The sequence below is a fragment of the Dermacentor albipictus genome, chromosome 9 (genome assembly GCF_038994185.2).
Source record: "Dermacentor albipictus isolate Rhodes 1998 colony chromosome 9, USDA_Dalb.pri_finalv2, whole genome shotgun sequence".
NCBI classification, from domain to species: domain Eukaryota; kingdom Metazoa; phylum Arthropoda; class Arachnida; order Ixodida; family Ixodidae; genus Dermacentor; species Dermacentor albipictus.
The window spans coordinates 104,728,583-104,746,655 of NC_091829.1; the positions used below are offsets into that span (position 1 = coordinate 104,728,583).

The 18,073-nt window shown below is 48.9% G+C and overlaps 1 protein-coding gene across 1 annotated transcript in view; it reads right to left on the reverse strand.

Annotated features, from left to right (window-relative positions):
- Positions 1–17,426, reverse strand: part of LOC135907198 (phospholipid-transporting ATPase ABCA3-like) — a 354,979-nt gene extending 337,553 nt beyond the window's left edge. The window contains exon 1 of the mRNA XM_065438886.2: positions 17,361–17,426. The gene's annotated coding sequence lies outside the window, so the exon portion shown is untranslated. The remainder of the gene's footprint in view (positions 1–17,360) is intronic.
- Positions 17,427–18,073: the final 647 nt, after the last annotated feature.

The window sequence follows — 18,073 nt, forward strand, 5'->3', positions numbered from 1 at the left end:
CGTTTATTTACGCAATGAAACAATAAATGGTGCACACAGACTTGTGATTGCAAAGGCAAATCAGTAATGCATCTATGTGAAAATAAACTGTTAACTTGCAACTCGAATGCTGTTTTATATCATTTTCACCTATGGATAAAACATCATTTCACTTGCCGGAATTTCGGCCGCGTCATGGCGGGGGGATTCTTTGCGCGATCATGACTTCACTAATAAAGTTATGTCTCGCAAATGTTACTTCGAAGGGAGTGCAACCGTCCTCAATGCATACACCTCAGTGCAACTCGGTTCGCGACAAGTACGTCACTTCGTAAACGGACGAACCAGCGTACATGAAGTGTTATTCGTGATAAGTCATTAACCTGAAAAAATTACTGAAGGCCACAGTGGTCTTGTTTGAGATTGAGTCAAGCACTGCTATCGCGCTCCCGCTTCGCGCACACATGCTAAAAAACTCATTTTATTTTCTTCCGTACGCACTGTTCCGACTTGATGATCGGCCGCGGTATTTCGTCCGGCGTTGAGACACGAGAAGCATATTAGCACCAGCGCCCACCTCTGAGGCTTTGCGCGCGCTTAGATTGGCAAGCACTCATGTTGGCGGCACTGCAGCTTGTAATACACTTTCGAACCTCCAGAGCAGTGATGTCCGTCAGCCTTTGTACGTCATAGCTGCTACGCACCGCGAATTCACATGGTAAGGGCGGCGCGGATTTTTTAGGCTTGCTGGAAGCCAAGAGGTTGTCATTCGATGGTAAACGTGTTATTTACAATCATTCGCAATAAGATCTTGCGACACGCCCTTGACAAATGTTGCGTACCTAATGTTAGGGCACGCGATACATTCGCAGTCGTCAACACACAGCGTTAACACTCCTTCAGATACTTTTTTAAGAAATAGTTATCAAAAAATGAAACAAAAGCTGCCGTTACCGAATTTGTATAAGCATCCGCCTAGAAATTCTACGCTGTACACGAAGTTACGCGGAGCTGGAAACCCAACGGAAGCGCCTAAAGAGCACTGCCTTGCTATGCGTGCACTCACTCTGCGAAAGGTCGTCTGCTGCGCTCGAGCATCGTAGGCGGCGCCATGGTCGAGGAGGGAGCGTGAAAGAGAGGAGAAACGAGGAGAAGTGAAGGCGGAGGAGGAGAGTGGCGGTACTTTACGAAGTTTCAGGGGCTTTACCTCCGCCTTCACTCCGCGTCGATTCTCCTCTTTCACGCTCCCTCCGCAACCATGGCGCCGCCTACACTGCTCGAGCGTAGCAACGGCGCCAACACGCGCTCCTCGCCACTCCGTAGGTGCTTCTCGAGCAAAAATGGCGTTGACGCACGGCGCGAGGGTCTACGTGATGCTATAGGCCAATAGCGACGAGGCGTCGGCGTCAGCCAGAGCGAGCGAGGAGGAGGCGGCATTCTTCAAAGCGTGGCACTATTTTACGCAGATTAAGGGGATTTAGGGGTGAGGGGAGGTACGGGTGGTGTGGCGCTGTATTCGGGCAGCAACTGCGTCATACACGGCCTCGCGCGCATTATTTTGATGGCACCCTGCAGAATGCAGGTGTGCCAACGGCGCCGACGACTCGTAGCTGCATGGATGCTCTGTTCTCGCCGCTAAGTTTGCGCTGAAGCGACAGACAGCTCGAAGGTCACTTCGCGCGCCTATTCTCTTCACCTCCAGGCGCCTTCCTTGTTCACGTGCTTCGCAGCTTCAAACAGACGTTCGCTGATTTCACTGGCTGGCCAGTTACGTTTGCGCGTAATAAGAGATGGTCATGGACAGGCATTTGCGTCCCTTGAAGCATTACTCATCGAGAACGTCCCTGTCAAGCCCGATCGTTTAAATAAAGCGAGTCCGAAATAGCGGGCCTGACAGTGTCCAGGCACTGCGGAGTGAGAAAAAAAAAACCATTTTCTCACAGAGCTGGACATAATTACCTTGGCATGTTTACTTACTTGCAACTCGCTACACGAGCATTAACAAAATAAAGAATGCTACGTAAATTCTTATAATTGTCTTCCAATGTCTAAGCATCCTTTGGCTCGGCTGCTGCATTCGGTTTGCTAAGATATTTAGCTAGCTTATGCCTGTCTACACATCGCTACTAATAATGTATTGTGCTATTATATTGATTCCGTGTGTTAATTTGACCAATTATGCATTTATTTTGCAGGTATCGTAACGTAAGTTAAAGATAGAGGCTGGCTAAAATCACGCTGTCTCTTTAGTGGCGGACCAGAAGAAGAGTGTGCAGCTAACGCTCTTCGTCCCCTTTCATGGCATCGACCTTTGGGCGCGCCTGTCTGCGGTGTGGAAGCCAACTGAGCTGAGGCGCCTTCACAACCGGCCTTTTTTGCCACACCACAGCTTTTACAGCGAAAGCTTTACTGGCCGCGAACTTCCGATTTCACCGTGGCGGTGCTCCGAGGAGGCACATCACGTCACAACGCGCCCCTCGCCGCGGATATTTCTCTCTTTCTCTCTCCCTCTCTTGCTCCCTAGTCACTACTGCGCATGCGCCACCAGTGGCACCGAGCCACACGTGTTCCAGCGCTGCGCAGCGCCGCGCCTTGGCTTCCACCGTTTGGTATGACGTCACACCGCGTTTCTCGTCCTTGCGCTCGCCTCCACTCGCTTCGCCAGCAGCGTCGCATGCCTGATAACATGTCGGAAGACTGAAAACGAGAGCTCGCGTGCGCCGCAATCACAGTTGAGGCGGCAGCATGGACGGCGACAATTCTGATAAGCAGGAGGAGGCCTCGAATCGACATCAGAACGTGATGAAGAGGAAACGAATCGCCCAGGAAACACACGAACAGCGCGCCGAATGACTGGATAAACGCCGCAACATAGCTAAACAGCCAGACTAACCTGGACTTGCAACCAAGATTAACCAAGGCTAACCATGCTATGTTTTAGCTTTCGCTACGTGTATCCTGGCATAGCCGAACTAAGCTACTGGCAATTTTTTTCTTTTTCTTTTATATTTGTTACGATCTTGATGCGGCGAAGGCGATGTCGCCAGTCTTTCTTTTTTCTAACACTACCGGTCATCTACTATTACACTATTATAACAGTTACATATATTCTTCATTTTTAATCTTCATTACTACCTTGACGCGACGACAAGGGCTTAAGCAATTTATTTTCCAACGCTATCCGTTCTCTACTATTACATAACTGCAATGATTACATGTAGTAACGTTATTTTCCTTTTTTACGACCCTGACGCAGCGACGGTGACCTAACCAGCTTTCTTTTATTTACTTGTTTTTGTTTTTCTAACCCAACAAATCACCTACAATTACACTATTTTTATGATTACATTTGTTAATTTGACGAGTCATGCATTTATTTGTAGATATAACGCATCGCGGGACGGACACATTTTGCTGGGGTATTAGCCAAAGAACGCTTACTCATTACTGTAGGACTGTAGCAAATTAATAGCTAGAAGCCTCTTGATGTCCTTTTGAATTGAACCGGGTGTGATGCAAACTAATGCCAAAGCAACGTTCACGCCCGCGAATTTAATGCGGCTCACACAGACATCTGCTTGCCACGCTGCTGTATATGGTTCAAATCGTGGTCAGAAGTAATCTTTATTCGCGCGCCTTCTTCCTTTAACAATTTAATTATGGAATTTCACGTGTCAAAACCACTTTCTGATTATCAGGCACGCCGTAGTGGAGGACTCCGGAAATTGTGATCACCTGGGGTTCTTTAACGTGCACCTAAATCTAAGTACACGGGTGTTTTCGCATTTCGCCTCCATCAAAATGCAGCCGCCGTGGCCGGGATTCGATCCTGCAACCTCGTGCTCAGCAGCCCAACACCATAGCCAGTGAGCAACCACGGCGGGTGCCTTTTTTCTAGCGATTCCAATTGTCTCTTATTACACTATTATAACGATTAGGTATGCTAACTTCGCCAATTCTGCATTTATTTTGCAGATATACGGCGTCATGGGACGGATAGATTTTGTGAGGTACTCGACAAAAATACTTATGTGCGCTGCGGTCCATGGTGCGAATCCCAATTAAGAGTTTTTTTTTGTGCTACCAACCATCTACTATTGCACTATTGCAACGATTACGCGTGTTAACCTCATATGCATTTATTTTGCAGGCATACGGGAACACTGTACGGACACATTTCTCATGGTACTCGACAAAGAATGCTTACGCCCCCCCCCCCCATTAATGCAAGTTATAAAATATAGTTCCGTGCTAAGTCCATTGCTTCTGGCTTCAAACAAGTGGTAAACATGGGCCGCTCTTGGGCTCCCATTTTTCTCGGCTTTTCATAATGCCAGTAGGATACTCGTGCCGAGTAGTTGAGGCACAACTCAAACGATTGACTCAAAGGCCCTACTCAAATAATTATTCAGCAAACACCTGCATGCCATGTAACTAAGCAAGCTCGTATCGTTGATGCGTTCTTTAAACGCCATGAAGGTAATTAGTGGTGTTTTTCTAGAAAAATGCTCCTACAAATTCTATTGATAAGGAGTACTATCAATCTTGTGAGAGGTCAGATTAGGAATCTAGATAAAACAAAGTACGTCTAAAACTGGTGTAAACATTTGGTACGTATATTGATGCAAACAGTGACATTTAGCTGTAGTAGGCTTACGATTGAAGTAAACCTTACTTAAAGTTTACTTAATGTTTATCATATGGTTTATGCAATTGTTTAGTGGTATATTATCAACCTCTCTTAGGTCAATCCCAGTATAGCGAATTTAGATCAGTAGCCCTAGGCAAGAACCACACTGGGGCATGAACAAGGAAAAAGAATGCTCACGGTAATACAAGAAAATAATAAATTGAACACGAATTCAAGCACGTCAGTTATGAAGGGATTCTGCGTACCTAACAAACATGGCCTAAGAACAAAAGCCTTGAATGAAATATGTTGGCAAAGCTCGTTTGAGGATGACTGCAGACAGTAGTGCAATTAGCATTCAAGCAATGTAGCGACACGCCGTATGGCTGAAGCCACGTTTATTGAAAAATCGTTGGGCTCATTCCGAGACTTCCGTTGCTTCAGCTACTATATGCGACATACACTGTCTGGCAGTCGCTTGCCAGAGGCCATGGTCGCCCATTAGCTTGACGCCATGACGATGACTGTACGAGAAGTCCGCAGTGACTACGATGGGATGGCAAAGATGGCATGGCATCAGTGCAGAGACAAAGATGGCATGACGATGGCAACACGACGGCAATGAGCCGACGATGGTATCATGTCAACAGTCTGTCAACGATGCCATGAGGACATTGGGATGACTGTGAGTATACGACGACATGAGGACGATGGTACGAAGACGACCGAATGACGCAGCTTGAATGACGGCCGCGACCATGACGATGTGACGATGAAGCAAAGTATGACGGCCATGGCAGCGTGACGATGAACGTACGATTACGGATGCACGATAGCGACTTCCTGACGACGATGCGATGGCAACGAAGGCATCACAATAGCGGTATAATGATGATTGAGTGTAAACAGCATGATTGCGACAGAACGAAGGCGAAGGAATGACATCGGTGGAGTGCTCAAGGCGCCATGACAACGACAGCATGACGAGAGTGGAACGACGAAGTCATAATCAGGACGACGCAACGACAGCGATGGCACCACGACAACTATCATGTCATGTAGCAGTAGAGACGGGAAAGAATGACACAGAGATGCAACCGGGAGATGCAAATTTGCCTTTTTATTGGGGCGAACTTATGCGCAGCAAAAAGTGACACCCGATCACGACAATAGCTGCAAGCAAAGTCGGTAATCATGAGAAATCTGATCAGCGGGTCAAGAGCGTCAGTCAAGGCGCCGAGCACAGTCAGAATAGTATGACCTTAAACTTATAGAGGCCGTCCGGCGAAACTAAGGCAGTCTTCTCGCGATCCCTATCATCTTCTTCTATTTGCCAGCAGGCAGTCCTGAGCTCCATCGACGACAAGTATATAGCACTGCAAAGCCGATTCAATGCGCCGTCTATCCATGGGAGGGAGTATACGTCCCTCGTTGTGATCGTGTTCAGTCGACGATAATCAACGCAGAAGTGCAGGGCCCAGTCCTTTTTCTTCAATAAGACTGCAGAAGATGCCCACGGGCTTCTTGATGGCTGAATGATGTCTACGGAAGCATTTCGTCGACTTGTTGTCTCAGAGCTTAACCTCCTCGCGTTGAAACTCGATAAGGGATCTGGCGGAATGGTCGAGCGTACTCTTTGATTATAATATTGTTACGGTGGAAAAAGAGGACAGGTGACCGACGGTGAAGACGACGAAGGGCCAACAGCCTCTCGGGATTTTGTGCTGTATATATACGCATCGTGTAAATACATCGTGTAAATAGTTTATACCCATGAAGTTTGGTGGACATGCGGGGTAAGCGTCTTCGCTACGGAGCTTCGCAGCGGACGTCTCACCCAGCCTGGGACCATGCTTCCATGGAAGGCACCGCGTCTGCAGCTACAATGCCAACTACGCATACTCAGTACGTTGCTCTACCTCAGCCCCGGCAAGTTCACTGGCCTCGAAGGTGTTGACGTTGAAGAATGGTTGAAGTTGTATGAGCGCATCAGCAAGGTGAGCAGATGGGATCCAACCATAATGCTGGCCAATGTCAAGTTCTACCTCGACGGTACACTGCGGACGTCGTTTTACAAACACGAAGAAGAGCTAACCAGCTGGGACTTGTTCAAAGAGAAGCTGTCGGACGTTTTTAGCAATCCGACCGGTCGACAACTAGCCGCCAAGCAATCACTCACCACGATTGCCCAAACTGCTACCGAGTCGTGGGTTTCTTACATTCAGGACGTCCTAGCCCTTTGTCATAAAATTGACATGCCCATGCCAGAGGCGGACAAGGTTGGACACATTACGAAAGGCATCGCGGACGACACATTCAGCCTTCTGGTCTTTAGAAACTTATCGACTGCCGACGCTATCGTGAACGAATACCGCCGTTTCGAGCAGGCGAAGAGTCGCCGTATATACAATAAGTTTACGCGGCTTCCAAATGCTGCAGTGACCTCTTCTGGTACCCATCCCACCCATCAATCTAGCTTGCCACCACCAAGCGAAAACGTGACCTGAATGGTACACCGGGAACTCGAAATAGCGTTTCCTGCCTCGCCTCAACAGACGTCTTGGAACAACACTGCTGAGACTATATCGCTGATCCAGTCCGTGGTTCGCCAGGAAATCACTAATATGGGTCTTCCCAGCAGCTGCTGCTTGAGATGCCCAGACACCCGCCCTGCTCCTATGACTCGGTCCTATCGCAGTCCACCTCAGTGTGCGTTATCCCTACACTACCAGAAATCGATCGGACTGGCGTACACCTGACGACAGACCGATCTGTTTCTGCTGCGGCCGAATCGGTCACGTTTCCCATCACTGCCAAAGCCGTTGGCCATCCCCTCCTCGAAACACCTTCGGGAATGCAAGTTCGCCCCGAAGTTCTTCACCTTGTCGTTTCTGTGACGCTTCCGACGCCACTACGTCGACTCGCCGTCATGCCGCTCGCCCTCGCCTCAGCGTCGTCAGCCACGTCCGCCCCAGCTTCACCGCTCGCCGTCACCTACCTACCCAGAATCGTCCCAGCAGGAAAACTACAAAATGCGGCACTTCGAGGTAGGGCTGCAATGTCGCATTCGCCGCAAAATCCCCCTTTGACGCTGTTTACGAGAAATCACCTTCTTGACGTCCAAGGTGATGGCACACCCGTCACAGCACTCATAGATACCGGAGCACACACATAGTTTATGACCAGCCGTATGCGCCACCATTTAAAGAAAATTGTTACGCCTGCCGTTACACGGTTCGTACGAATCGCCGATGGTAGCACGGTGACCGTGGTCGGAATGTTTATTGTACGTGTGAGCATTTCCGTCCGCCATGGTGTTGTCCTTTTCACTGTGCTTGACAAATGCCCCCATGACCTCATACTAGGCCTAGACTTCCTCTCCGCCCATTCAGTGCTCATAGATTTTTCCTCAAGTATTGTGCGTCCTGACCTGCCTCTGCTGGACGTTCCTCCGACATCACACGAAATTCACCTAAGACCTACTGATTTTGTTCACATTCCACTACAGGTCTTGATATACATCAATATGCCGCCTTCTACGCCAGTTCCCGATGGTGATTACATCTCCGTTTTCATAACTGCCATCGTTCTCACCCACAAAGTTACCGTTCCGCATGCAATACCGAGGGTCACTGACAATCGTGCGTATCTCCACGTGGTGAATTTCGGGCTCGCTAAGCAAATTCTGCCGAAAGATATCACCCTGGCTACAATCATTTCTTTCGAAGTTACTTGCATTGAGACTTTTGATGTCGACGCTTCCTGTGAGCCGTTCCGGTCAGCTAAATGTACTGACGATGACATTAGGAAAATGATCGCCCTGAATGTCACTCCTGAGGAGACTGAACAGCTCTGGAGTCTATTGCTTTCCTACAAGGATATATTCGACCTGAACAAGTGCCCCTTAGGCGAGACGTCAGTTCTCAAACATCGCATACATACAGGCGATAAGCCACCCATCCATCGGTGACCCTACCGAGCGTCAGCTTCGGAGTGTCACGTCATCGAAACGGAAGTAGACAAGATGCTAGCGAGAGACATCATTGAGCCATTGTCACGTCCCTCGCCATCGCCTGTCGTGCTGGTCAAAAAGAAGGACGGTTCACGGAGATTCTGCGTCGACTACCGCCGCCTCAACCGTGTAACGAAGGACGTCCAACCAATACCTCGTATCGATGACGCCTTCGATTGCCTATACGGGGTGCAGTATTTTTCGGCCATCTAACTGCGGTCCGGATATTGGCAAATCGCTGTCGATCATCTAGATCATGAAAAGACCGCCTTTATAACGCCTGATGGTCTTTAACAATTCAAAGTTATGCCTTTTGGGCCATGCAAAGCACTGGCTACCTTTGAGCGTATGATGGACTGATTACTCCAAGGATTCATGTGGTCGCCTTGTCTCTGCTACCGAGATGATGTTATTGTGTTCTCGCCCTTATTCAGCGCACACTTTGAGCGCCTTTCAGTTGTCCTTGCCGTTTTTCGCAAGGCTGGTCTACAGCTCGACTCGAAGAAATGCAACTTCGACTATCGTGAGATTACTGTTCTCGGAAATGTCGTCAATGCGACTGGCATCCGACCAGACCCAGAGAAAATTCGCGCCGTGAAAGAGTTCCCTGTTCCACGGTCCGCCAAAGATATCCGAAATTTCTTGGGCCTTTGCTCTTACTTCCGCCGCTTTGTTCAAGATTTTGTCACGATAGCACGCCCTCTAACAGATCTCCTGAAGAAAAGTGTGCCGTTTTCATGGGGATCGTCTCAGGACACCGCCTTTTCTCGCCTTACTACGATTCTCACCACACCACAGATTCTAGGACACTTCGCTGCTTCAGCCCCTACAGATGTGCGCACTGATGCCAGTGGCCACGGAATCGGTGCCGTCCCGGCGCATGTTCAACACGACCATGAACGTGTAATCGCGTACGCTACACGTTTTCTGTCACCAGCGGAGCGGAACTATTCTATAAAATAGCGCGAATGTTTGGTCGTTGTGTGGGCAGAGGCGAAATTCCGCCCCTATATATATGGCAGGCCCTCTCCTATGGATGGATGGATGGATGGATATTATGAGCGTCCTCTTTGAATCAGGGTGGCAGGTTGCGCCACTAAGCTCTTGCTATTATACTGCCTAATGTCCTACCTAGGTTGAAGAATAAGAAAGAGAAGGAAATGCTATGAATTACCCCACCCAAATTTTCTGATCCCCCATTTCGAACTGTGCTTTTGTCCGTGTTCGTTTTTTGTCGTTTCCTTACTTTTCTTCCACCAATCCTCTAACCGCCTCTTAGTAATGCCTAGTGCGGACATGTTTACTTTTCCACTGCTCTCGCTAAAACCAAGTGCTTCAAGGAGGCCAGTGGCGCCTAAATCGACCCCTGGGTCGAAGTCTTCACGTTCTAATAAAACATGCTCTATAGTCACCCTAGCTTTACCGAAGCAGGCACATGTTTTTCTACTGTCTTATATCTCGCTTTATAAGTGCGTCTTCTAAGCCATCCTGATGTCGCTTCGAAAAGTAATCAGCTTCCCTTTGAGTTATAATAAATTGTTTCTTTTCTGATTTCGTTTTTTCTGTTAAGTAGTTACTCATGGCATGTTTCTTTTCCATTGCCGCCACCCATGAGATTATCAGCCTTTCTATTGTAACGGACCACCATGCTCTCTGTTGGCTTTCGTCCTTAATGTATCCCACAGGGAGGCTTGAGTCATGGGCTTTGCGGCTGCAACAGTATTCCTATTCGGTGGTGTATAGGTCTGGTCGCCTACACAAGGACGCCGACTGCTTGTCCCGTTACCGTGTACACACACCCGCCAGCGCCGACATGGACGCTTCCGCAAGTGTTCTTTCCGTTCCCAGCTTTTGGACATGGCCAACGAGCAGTGCCATGACGCTACTTCTGGGACCCTCATTGAACGAATGGAATGTGCTCCTACTGATATATCGTTACGGTGGTTGGTCCTGAACGATGGGATATTGTACCGACGCAGTTTTCATCCCCACGATGCTCCCCTTCTCCTTGTCGTTCCTCAACACCTCCGCTCAACCATGCTTCGGGACTTCACGACGCCCCAACTGCCGGACACCTTCGGTTTCTTCGCAATTACAGCCGCGTGCGCCGCCGTTTCTACTGGCCTGGCCTCGCACGCTCCGTACGGCACTCTGTAGCTGCTTGCAAGCCCTGTCAACATCGCAAAAAGCCAGCAACACTTCCTGCCGGGTGCTTACAGCCGATCGACAGTCCACCTGAGCCATTCTTTCGCGTGGGTTTGGATGTCCTTGGCCCTTTCCTAGAGTCCAGCTCCAGCAACAGGTGGATCGTTGTCACTACTGATTAAGCCACGCGCTATGCCATCACTCGGGCACTTCCCACGAGCTGCGCAACCGACGTCGTCGATTTCCTACTCCGGGACATCATTTTAGTACATGGCGCCCCGCGAAAGCTCCTTATTGACCACGGCCGCACTTTCCTCTCCCAAATCATAGCCGATATCCTACGCTCATGCTCTACCAAGCACAAGCTGGCTACCTCCTATCATCCCCAGAAGAGTGGCCTTACAGAGCGACTTAATCAATTACTGACATGCTATCGAAACACGTTTCACCCGACCACAAGGACTGGGATGTGGCTCTCCCTTATATCACGTTCGCCTATGATTCACCACGCCACGATACTGCTGGGTATTCCCCCTTTTACTTAATCTTCGGACGTGACCCTGTATTAGCAGTGGACACTTCACTCCCCTTGGTACAGGAGTCGACGACCGAGTATGCTCGTTAAAGCAGACGTTTGGGCGAGTTGGTAAGCCATATTTGAAACAGAAGAGTGCCGTTTTCACAGGGAAAAACAGAGAGAAACGACATGGACGAGCGCTGCCTATGGCAGCGCTCGTCGATGTCATTTCTTCCTGCATGTCCCCGTGAACACCACGTTATTCTGTTTCGAGTATGCTCGCGACGCGATCACCCACGCTTACCATGCGCGCCACCTTGCCCGCACTCGTGTGTCGGCATCGCAGGAAGCTCAACCGCACGCTTACAATCGCCGCCATCGTGACCTATATTTTTCACCAGGCTCTCTCGTGCTACTTTGGTCCCCTTGCCACCGAGTGGTGCTCTCCGAGAAACTCCTTCCCTGCTACAAAGTCCGTTACCGTGTTGTACGCCAAGTGACCAATGTCACTTACGAGATAATCCCCGTTACCTCCGTCATGCCACCCGGTTACACATCACCGGACGTCATACACGTCTCTCGGCTTGAGCCTTACTATGCCCTTACCGATGGTCCCGCCTGAAGCACCGGGGCGGTGCATTTTCTGTCGGGGTTCGTGTTACGGCGGAAAAAGAGGACAAGGTGGTTGACGGTGAAGACGACAAAGGGCCAACAGCCTCTCGGGATTCTGTGCCACTTTATATATACGCATCGTGTAAATACATCGTGTAAATAGTTTATACCTGTGACAATATGATGCATTGCAACTGGTGTTTGTGGAATCCTCGATGACGGCGAAAAGCCGTCTTTGTATTGTCGAAGGAGAGTTTTGAGCTATTACTGCTTGTTCATGGGCAGGCCTGGATTTATGCCGAAGTTTGGTTCCGGAACAATGCTCGTCAAGGTATGTGTGGCGGAATCGGAGAGGGCAAATGCATTGCTGGTGACGGTAATTTGCTCGATGTATGCGATCGTCGCGCCGTTGTTGATGTGCTTGAACTCCTCGCTGAAGTTTGTCACCATCACTTTCGCTTTTCTTCAGTGTAGTCAAGCGACCCCTCTTGTGATGTAAATTTCACGGTCGAGCAGTAGTCGCTGGTCGCCCTCGCTGGCGCCTTCTACGTCTGCGGGTGTTTCAATGCCGACGGACATGACAATGCTGGAGAGAGGCGGGATGTTGACTTGATTTTCGAGCACGCTCAAGGCATGGTGAATGCGAGAGCTTTCCGGCGGTATTCCTTGACTTTCGGGAAGCGTTATCGATTTCGGCTTCATGTCGATGATTGTGCACTTTTGGTTCAGAAAGTCTATGCTGAGAATGGCGTCTCGTGCAAACTGTTGGGCGAAAACAAAGGTGGCAGGGTAGGTCCGGTCATGAGCGGTAATTCTTGCTGTGCAGATATCAGTCGGTTTTGCGAAGTTTCCTCATGTGGTACATATTTGAAAGATTTCTCATGCAGTCTTAATTTTTTTTTCTGCTAGTTGGCGATGGGTCCACTCATGACGGAGTAGTCGGCTCCTGTGTCCACTAAAGCGATGGCTTCGTGGCCGTCGAGAAGCACGTCGAGCTCGGTCGTTCTCTGTCTTGCGTTGCAGTTTCGTCTATGCAATTGGTCACGGCTGCATCCTGTTGGCCTGTGACTGGAACGTCGCGTTGTCAGGTCTTCTTTTGTCGGCACATTCTTTGCTTCCAGGCTACGTCACGATAGCGATGTCTCGTTGACATGTCGTCGAGATAGTTTTTTCGGCGTCTATGTCGGCGGCGGAGATTTGTCAGTTCGACGAACAGTGACCGCACCTCCATCGGTTGCTTATTTTAGTTTTCCGCTTATGGGCTGACGGACCGACCACGGGCTTGGCCAGTGCATGGTCGCTGCTGCGGCCTCAGGTAGTGGCCTGATGATGGCGAACAGGACGGTCGTCGAAGGCTCCACTGAGTGGCGGCGAGGTAGTATGCGATATCGCGTGGTCGTTCACCTTGCTGTGGGCGGGGTGCATTGACGGTGAACCCTCAGTCCCACGACTCAGTATGGGCATCGGCGGTAGACGTGGCTAGCTTCACCGCAGTGACAGCAGAGCGGGTGTTGGCCCGTGGCGCGCAAAATGTCCGTCCTTCTCGGGTAGCTGCGCTGAACGACGTGCGGGCGTGATAGCAGCGGCGGCAGTGAACGACGGAATTGCGACGTTACGGGGCCCTGGCGACAGCGGGCGAAGGGGGTGTAGGTCATCGCTTCCGGCTGATCTTGCAGGGATGCCGGTACTTCTGGTACTTTCAGTGACCGCTGAAGGTGATCGTTAATTGTGTCAGCGATCGAGGGCATCTCTGGCTGCGATGTCGCGCGCAGCTTCTGCAGCTCTTCGCATACGACCCCTGTGATCCTCTCACCGAGGTCGTCAGTGCCTGGTGCGTGAGCGTGGGCGTAGTTCATTGTCAGGGCATTGCGGTTGTAGTGCGTGGTGCGCATTTCAAGCGTCTTCTCAATCTTTGTGGCCTCCGGAACAAATTTTGTGACAGTCTTGGGTGGGTGGAGTAACAATCTGGCGAATAGTTGTTATTTCACAACGCCCATCAAGAACCGAACTTTCTTTTCTTCAGCCGTGTTGGGGTCGGCGTGGAGGAAGATGCGAATCATCTCTTCCGTGAAGATCGCGAGGTTCTCGCCCGGCACTTGCACTCGGGTTTCTAAGCGAACTTCGGCCCTTTCCTTTCGTACGACACTCATGAAGGTATTCAAGAAGTTCTCACGAAATAGGTCCCACGTCCAAGCGGCCTCACCAAACGAAAAATATACATTGCGGAGCTTGTCGTCGCCGCTCCAATTGAACGCCGTGGTCATCTCGTATATGTCTCCAGCCAGGTTTCAACGCCTCCAGCTCGGTCACCCCCGATGTTGTTGCAGCAGGATGGCGATGCTGGGGCTGCTATTAGGGTCGTTGGTCTGGCCTTGATCCATGTCGTCTTCTCGGGAAGGGGCCCGTGTTCCATAGCAGTCTTTGCTGCCTATGGCTAGATCGCTGGTCCTTGATGACGTTGGCGTTGTCCTCTCTTTCCGGGCTTGGTTCACGGCTTTGCTGGTGCATGCGGTACATGAATGCTCAAGTACCTCCATCAGATGTCACGTAGTAGTAGTGACGGTGAATGATAATGCCGAGTTAAGAGTGGGAGTTCCAAATTTACCTATCTATTGGGCGAACTTATGCCCAGCAAAACAAGTATAACACGGAATCGCAACAATAGCGGCGAGAAAAGTCGGCCATCGTCCAAAATCTGATCAGCGGGTCACGTGCGTCGGCTTTTATGCATCACTCGTCGAAGGTAATACTGTAACCGCTGGTGCCCGCGTGGTCTCCAGAAACTACTACACAGTTCGTGTCGCGCATGCAATCGATATTAAAAAGTTAGGCGAGGACATACACAACAGATGGCGTGGACGATAACATTCGCGCAAGGTCCAAATGATGCACGCGCGTCTTGCAGTTAGCAACAACGTTCAAAATTTGTTAGCCGGCGAACAGCGGCCACCGGAGGAGGAAAAACAAGCACACCTGTCAATGCGACGATGACGCAATAACGACGATGTCATGGCGTTGTAGTACAATGGCATGATGACGAGTTTGTGGCGACCCCATTACGAAGACTGTACGACGATCATGGCGTAACGACGACTGCGTGACGACAGTCGGATGACAACGGTGGAATGATGACGATGCAATGAACATGATGGCATCACGACCTAGCGGCCGAAGCTATTACACAACTGGTTCACTGTTTCGGCGTGCAGGACGTGACGACGACGTCATGACAAGGGTCAAATGACGAACTTGGAATGACGAAAATAGAAAGACCATGACTGCAGCACGACCACATGACCAGTAGCCCTAGGTTGTAGACAACTTAAGCCGCTGGGTCGATGTAAGAGGATGGATGCATGAATAGATAGATTTAAAGCGCATGAAAATGGCCAATAATGCCAATCGCAATAAGAAAGCAAAACCTGTAAATATTCTAGTAATTTCATAGTTTTATAGTTGATTCTAGTAATTTGAATTTCATAAGCGATAGAACATAAGCGACTGTGTTCGCAAGTACAGGGCTGGCTGATTCAGCAGATTTGAATGCAAGGCACTTCTGTGAGTGGGCAAAGGTAACAGCCAAGGTAAGTATGCCGCTTCAGTGCATAAACTATTGCGGAAAGCACAGCACATTCTTACTCAGAAAAAGCCTGCAGCCAACAGAAGGAAACCAAACCGCGAATGATTTAGTACACAGGAGAACAGATATTTGGGCAACTTAGGTAACCTTAGCCTTAAGAACAGCGCCAAAACACATGGACAGGGAAAAAGACAACCGGACAGGCGCTGATTTTAAACTAGGAAGTTTATTGAAGAAAACACATATTTAGCACGAAATGCTCTCAACTTCCGCTGCGGTGACCTTTAAGTGAACTTCAGCAGAAAGCCAAAGCCGTTATCTGCGCGCTCAAACGAGATCAGGGCAAGTTGCGAGAACAAAATGAGATCATCCCGGCAGCCAGTGAAAACTTAAGAAAATGTGGTCTGCGGCCGCCAACCTTTTGTACAGGACCGGATTACATACGCTCGTAGTGCCCAAAATGTTACAACAGTATTTCTCACGAGTTCTACCTAGTTTTGGTTCACACTATCATTCAAGCTGTAATTCCTAGTATGCTGAAGGTTTATTTGTTCTTTCCAAAAGGCGAAGTTCAGAAGGCAGATACAGGGCTCCATACACTTAATTGTCATCTTTTGACGCTGAGACATAGTTGCCTGTTCAACGCCAGCGGTCTGTGAGTTCCGCGGCGCGGATTTTGCGCCAGTTCAAGAGATAGCATCGCATTACGTAATCAAGCCGGCAGCGTCTGGCGCCGCGGATGGTCGTTTGGCAGAGACGATACTTGCAATGACGTTCAGTTTAAAACAGGTTCCTGTGCTGTGGTGCGCTGTGGTGGTGTGCGCCTTCACGAATATGGACTTTATTCATTTTAAGACTGTGGCTAGTACTGTCTACAACCAACCTGCTTTGCCGGTAGCTATTTAATGCTTACGCCTGCTCTCGATTATGGAAGAGTCCTAATTTTGTTACACATTATCACGCCACGTGCACTACAAAAACGTTATACAGAACGGTTATATCTAATCATGAGCATGGTCATACAGCCCGCAAATCAACATAATGCGCGCATGAATATGCCTCATGTCTATCAGTCCTCGGAAGAAAATTCAATACACTCTCTGTTAATTACACTGAAGGGTGACTGAAGCACATATCTTTTGCTTAGCAAATATGGTACGCTTCTGCTATTTTCCTTATGAGGTGAGTAGTACGACGGTGAATGATAGCCGCTGCGCACAAAACTGGGTTCGCAGCTACGTGTCCTACAGTGCGGTAAGATAGGATGTCGCACTGCTCCGATGTGCAAAATTCTATCATTCTTGCTGGCCCTTTCTCGCTCTTTCATGCGTTCTTACGCTGTTCTTAAGACGATTGAGTAAATATAAGAAACAAAGTATTTTCCAAGGAACAACAAATAAAGGTATAATAATAATTCGAGCTGTTTTCGCTATATTAACAAAATAACGCCGTAAATTAAGATTATCGCGACAGTACGCAATGCGCACACATGTTCACCATTAGGAGAAGCAATATCACTATTGCCTTGCACGTAATCCGACATGAAAAAAGGCGTCCTGCTGGTAGGCTTAGCTTCGAAGTGCACGAGAGACAATGGGAAAATTTTGAAATACCAAACTACAAAATCGAGTCAGTACATATAGGCACTAAATATCATCAGAAGCTAGGAATGTTACGCATAATCTAATAGTTATGCGCTACAGCAACTGAAGATGGCGAACTAGGGAAGCTACACAGAGATGCGCCAATACGCCTTGCTCTACTGTTCTCTTTGGGCTATTGCTTCATCATGTCAATGGGAACGTTAATGAAATATGTGGAGGCCTCTCTTGTCAACTGAGAACGAACCCCTGAGGCTAAATAAATTCGGAATGCGCCAACTTACCACTCTTTTTCGACTACAGGGTGATGAAGCAGCTTGCTCGCTTGCTTGCCTCTTCCTCACTTGTGGTACTCACCCACTACGGGAGACTGGCCAAGAAGACGACGGTGAAAGCCTAAAGGGAAGGGGGAGCGAGAAAAACCTAAATGAAAAAGTAAATTGGTGTGATTTATAAAGTTTATGATAATTAAGAAATAGATTTACCTGGCAGATACAGAAATAAAATTACTAATTACATGTACACAGCAATCTTTTTGGTGGAATTGGAATAATTTGCAATACACAATGAGTGATTGATAGAGCTGTCCAATTATATATTTCGCGAATTAACATGGCGGCCTGTTTTGTGTTCCTTTGGCTATAGCCCAATAAAAAAGCCTCGGAGTAGAGGATGTTTTGAGTTTGCTTTGGTTCGGTGCCTACGGATAAAGCTCAACCCACTGCGGGGGTCGGCATACGCAGAACCCCCCGAGATCTTCGTCCTCTTTATAGTTTCTCATATCACCTCACGCGACCATGTTTCAACATGCTCATAACAAATTCCTCGTCCAGAGTGAAGGAGATCGAAATACTTGCTAATAAAATGACACTGCTATGAGTGTCTTTTTTTTTGCCCTTTTACACTTCGGTTACTCCTCTCCACGTGCTGAAACAAAAACAGCTCCAGAAGCTGTGTTCCATAAGAAGACAGCCATTGGCCCTGGGTGCTAAACTAC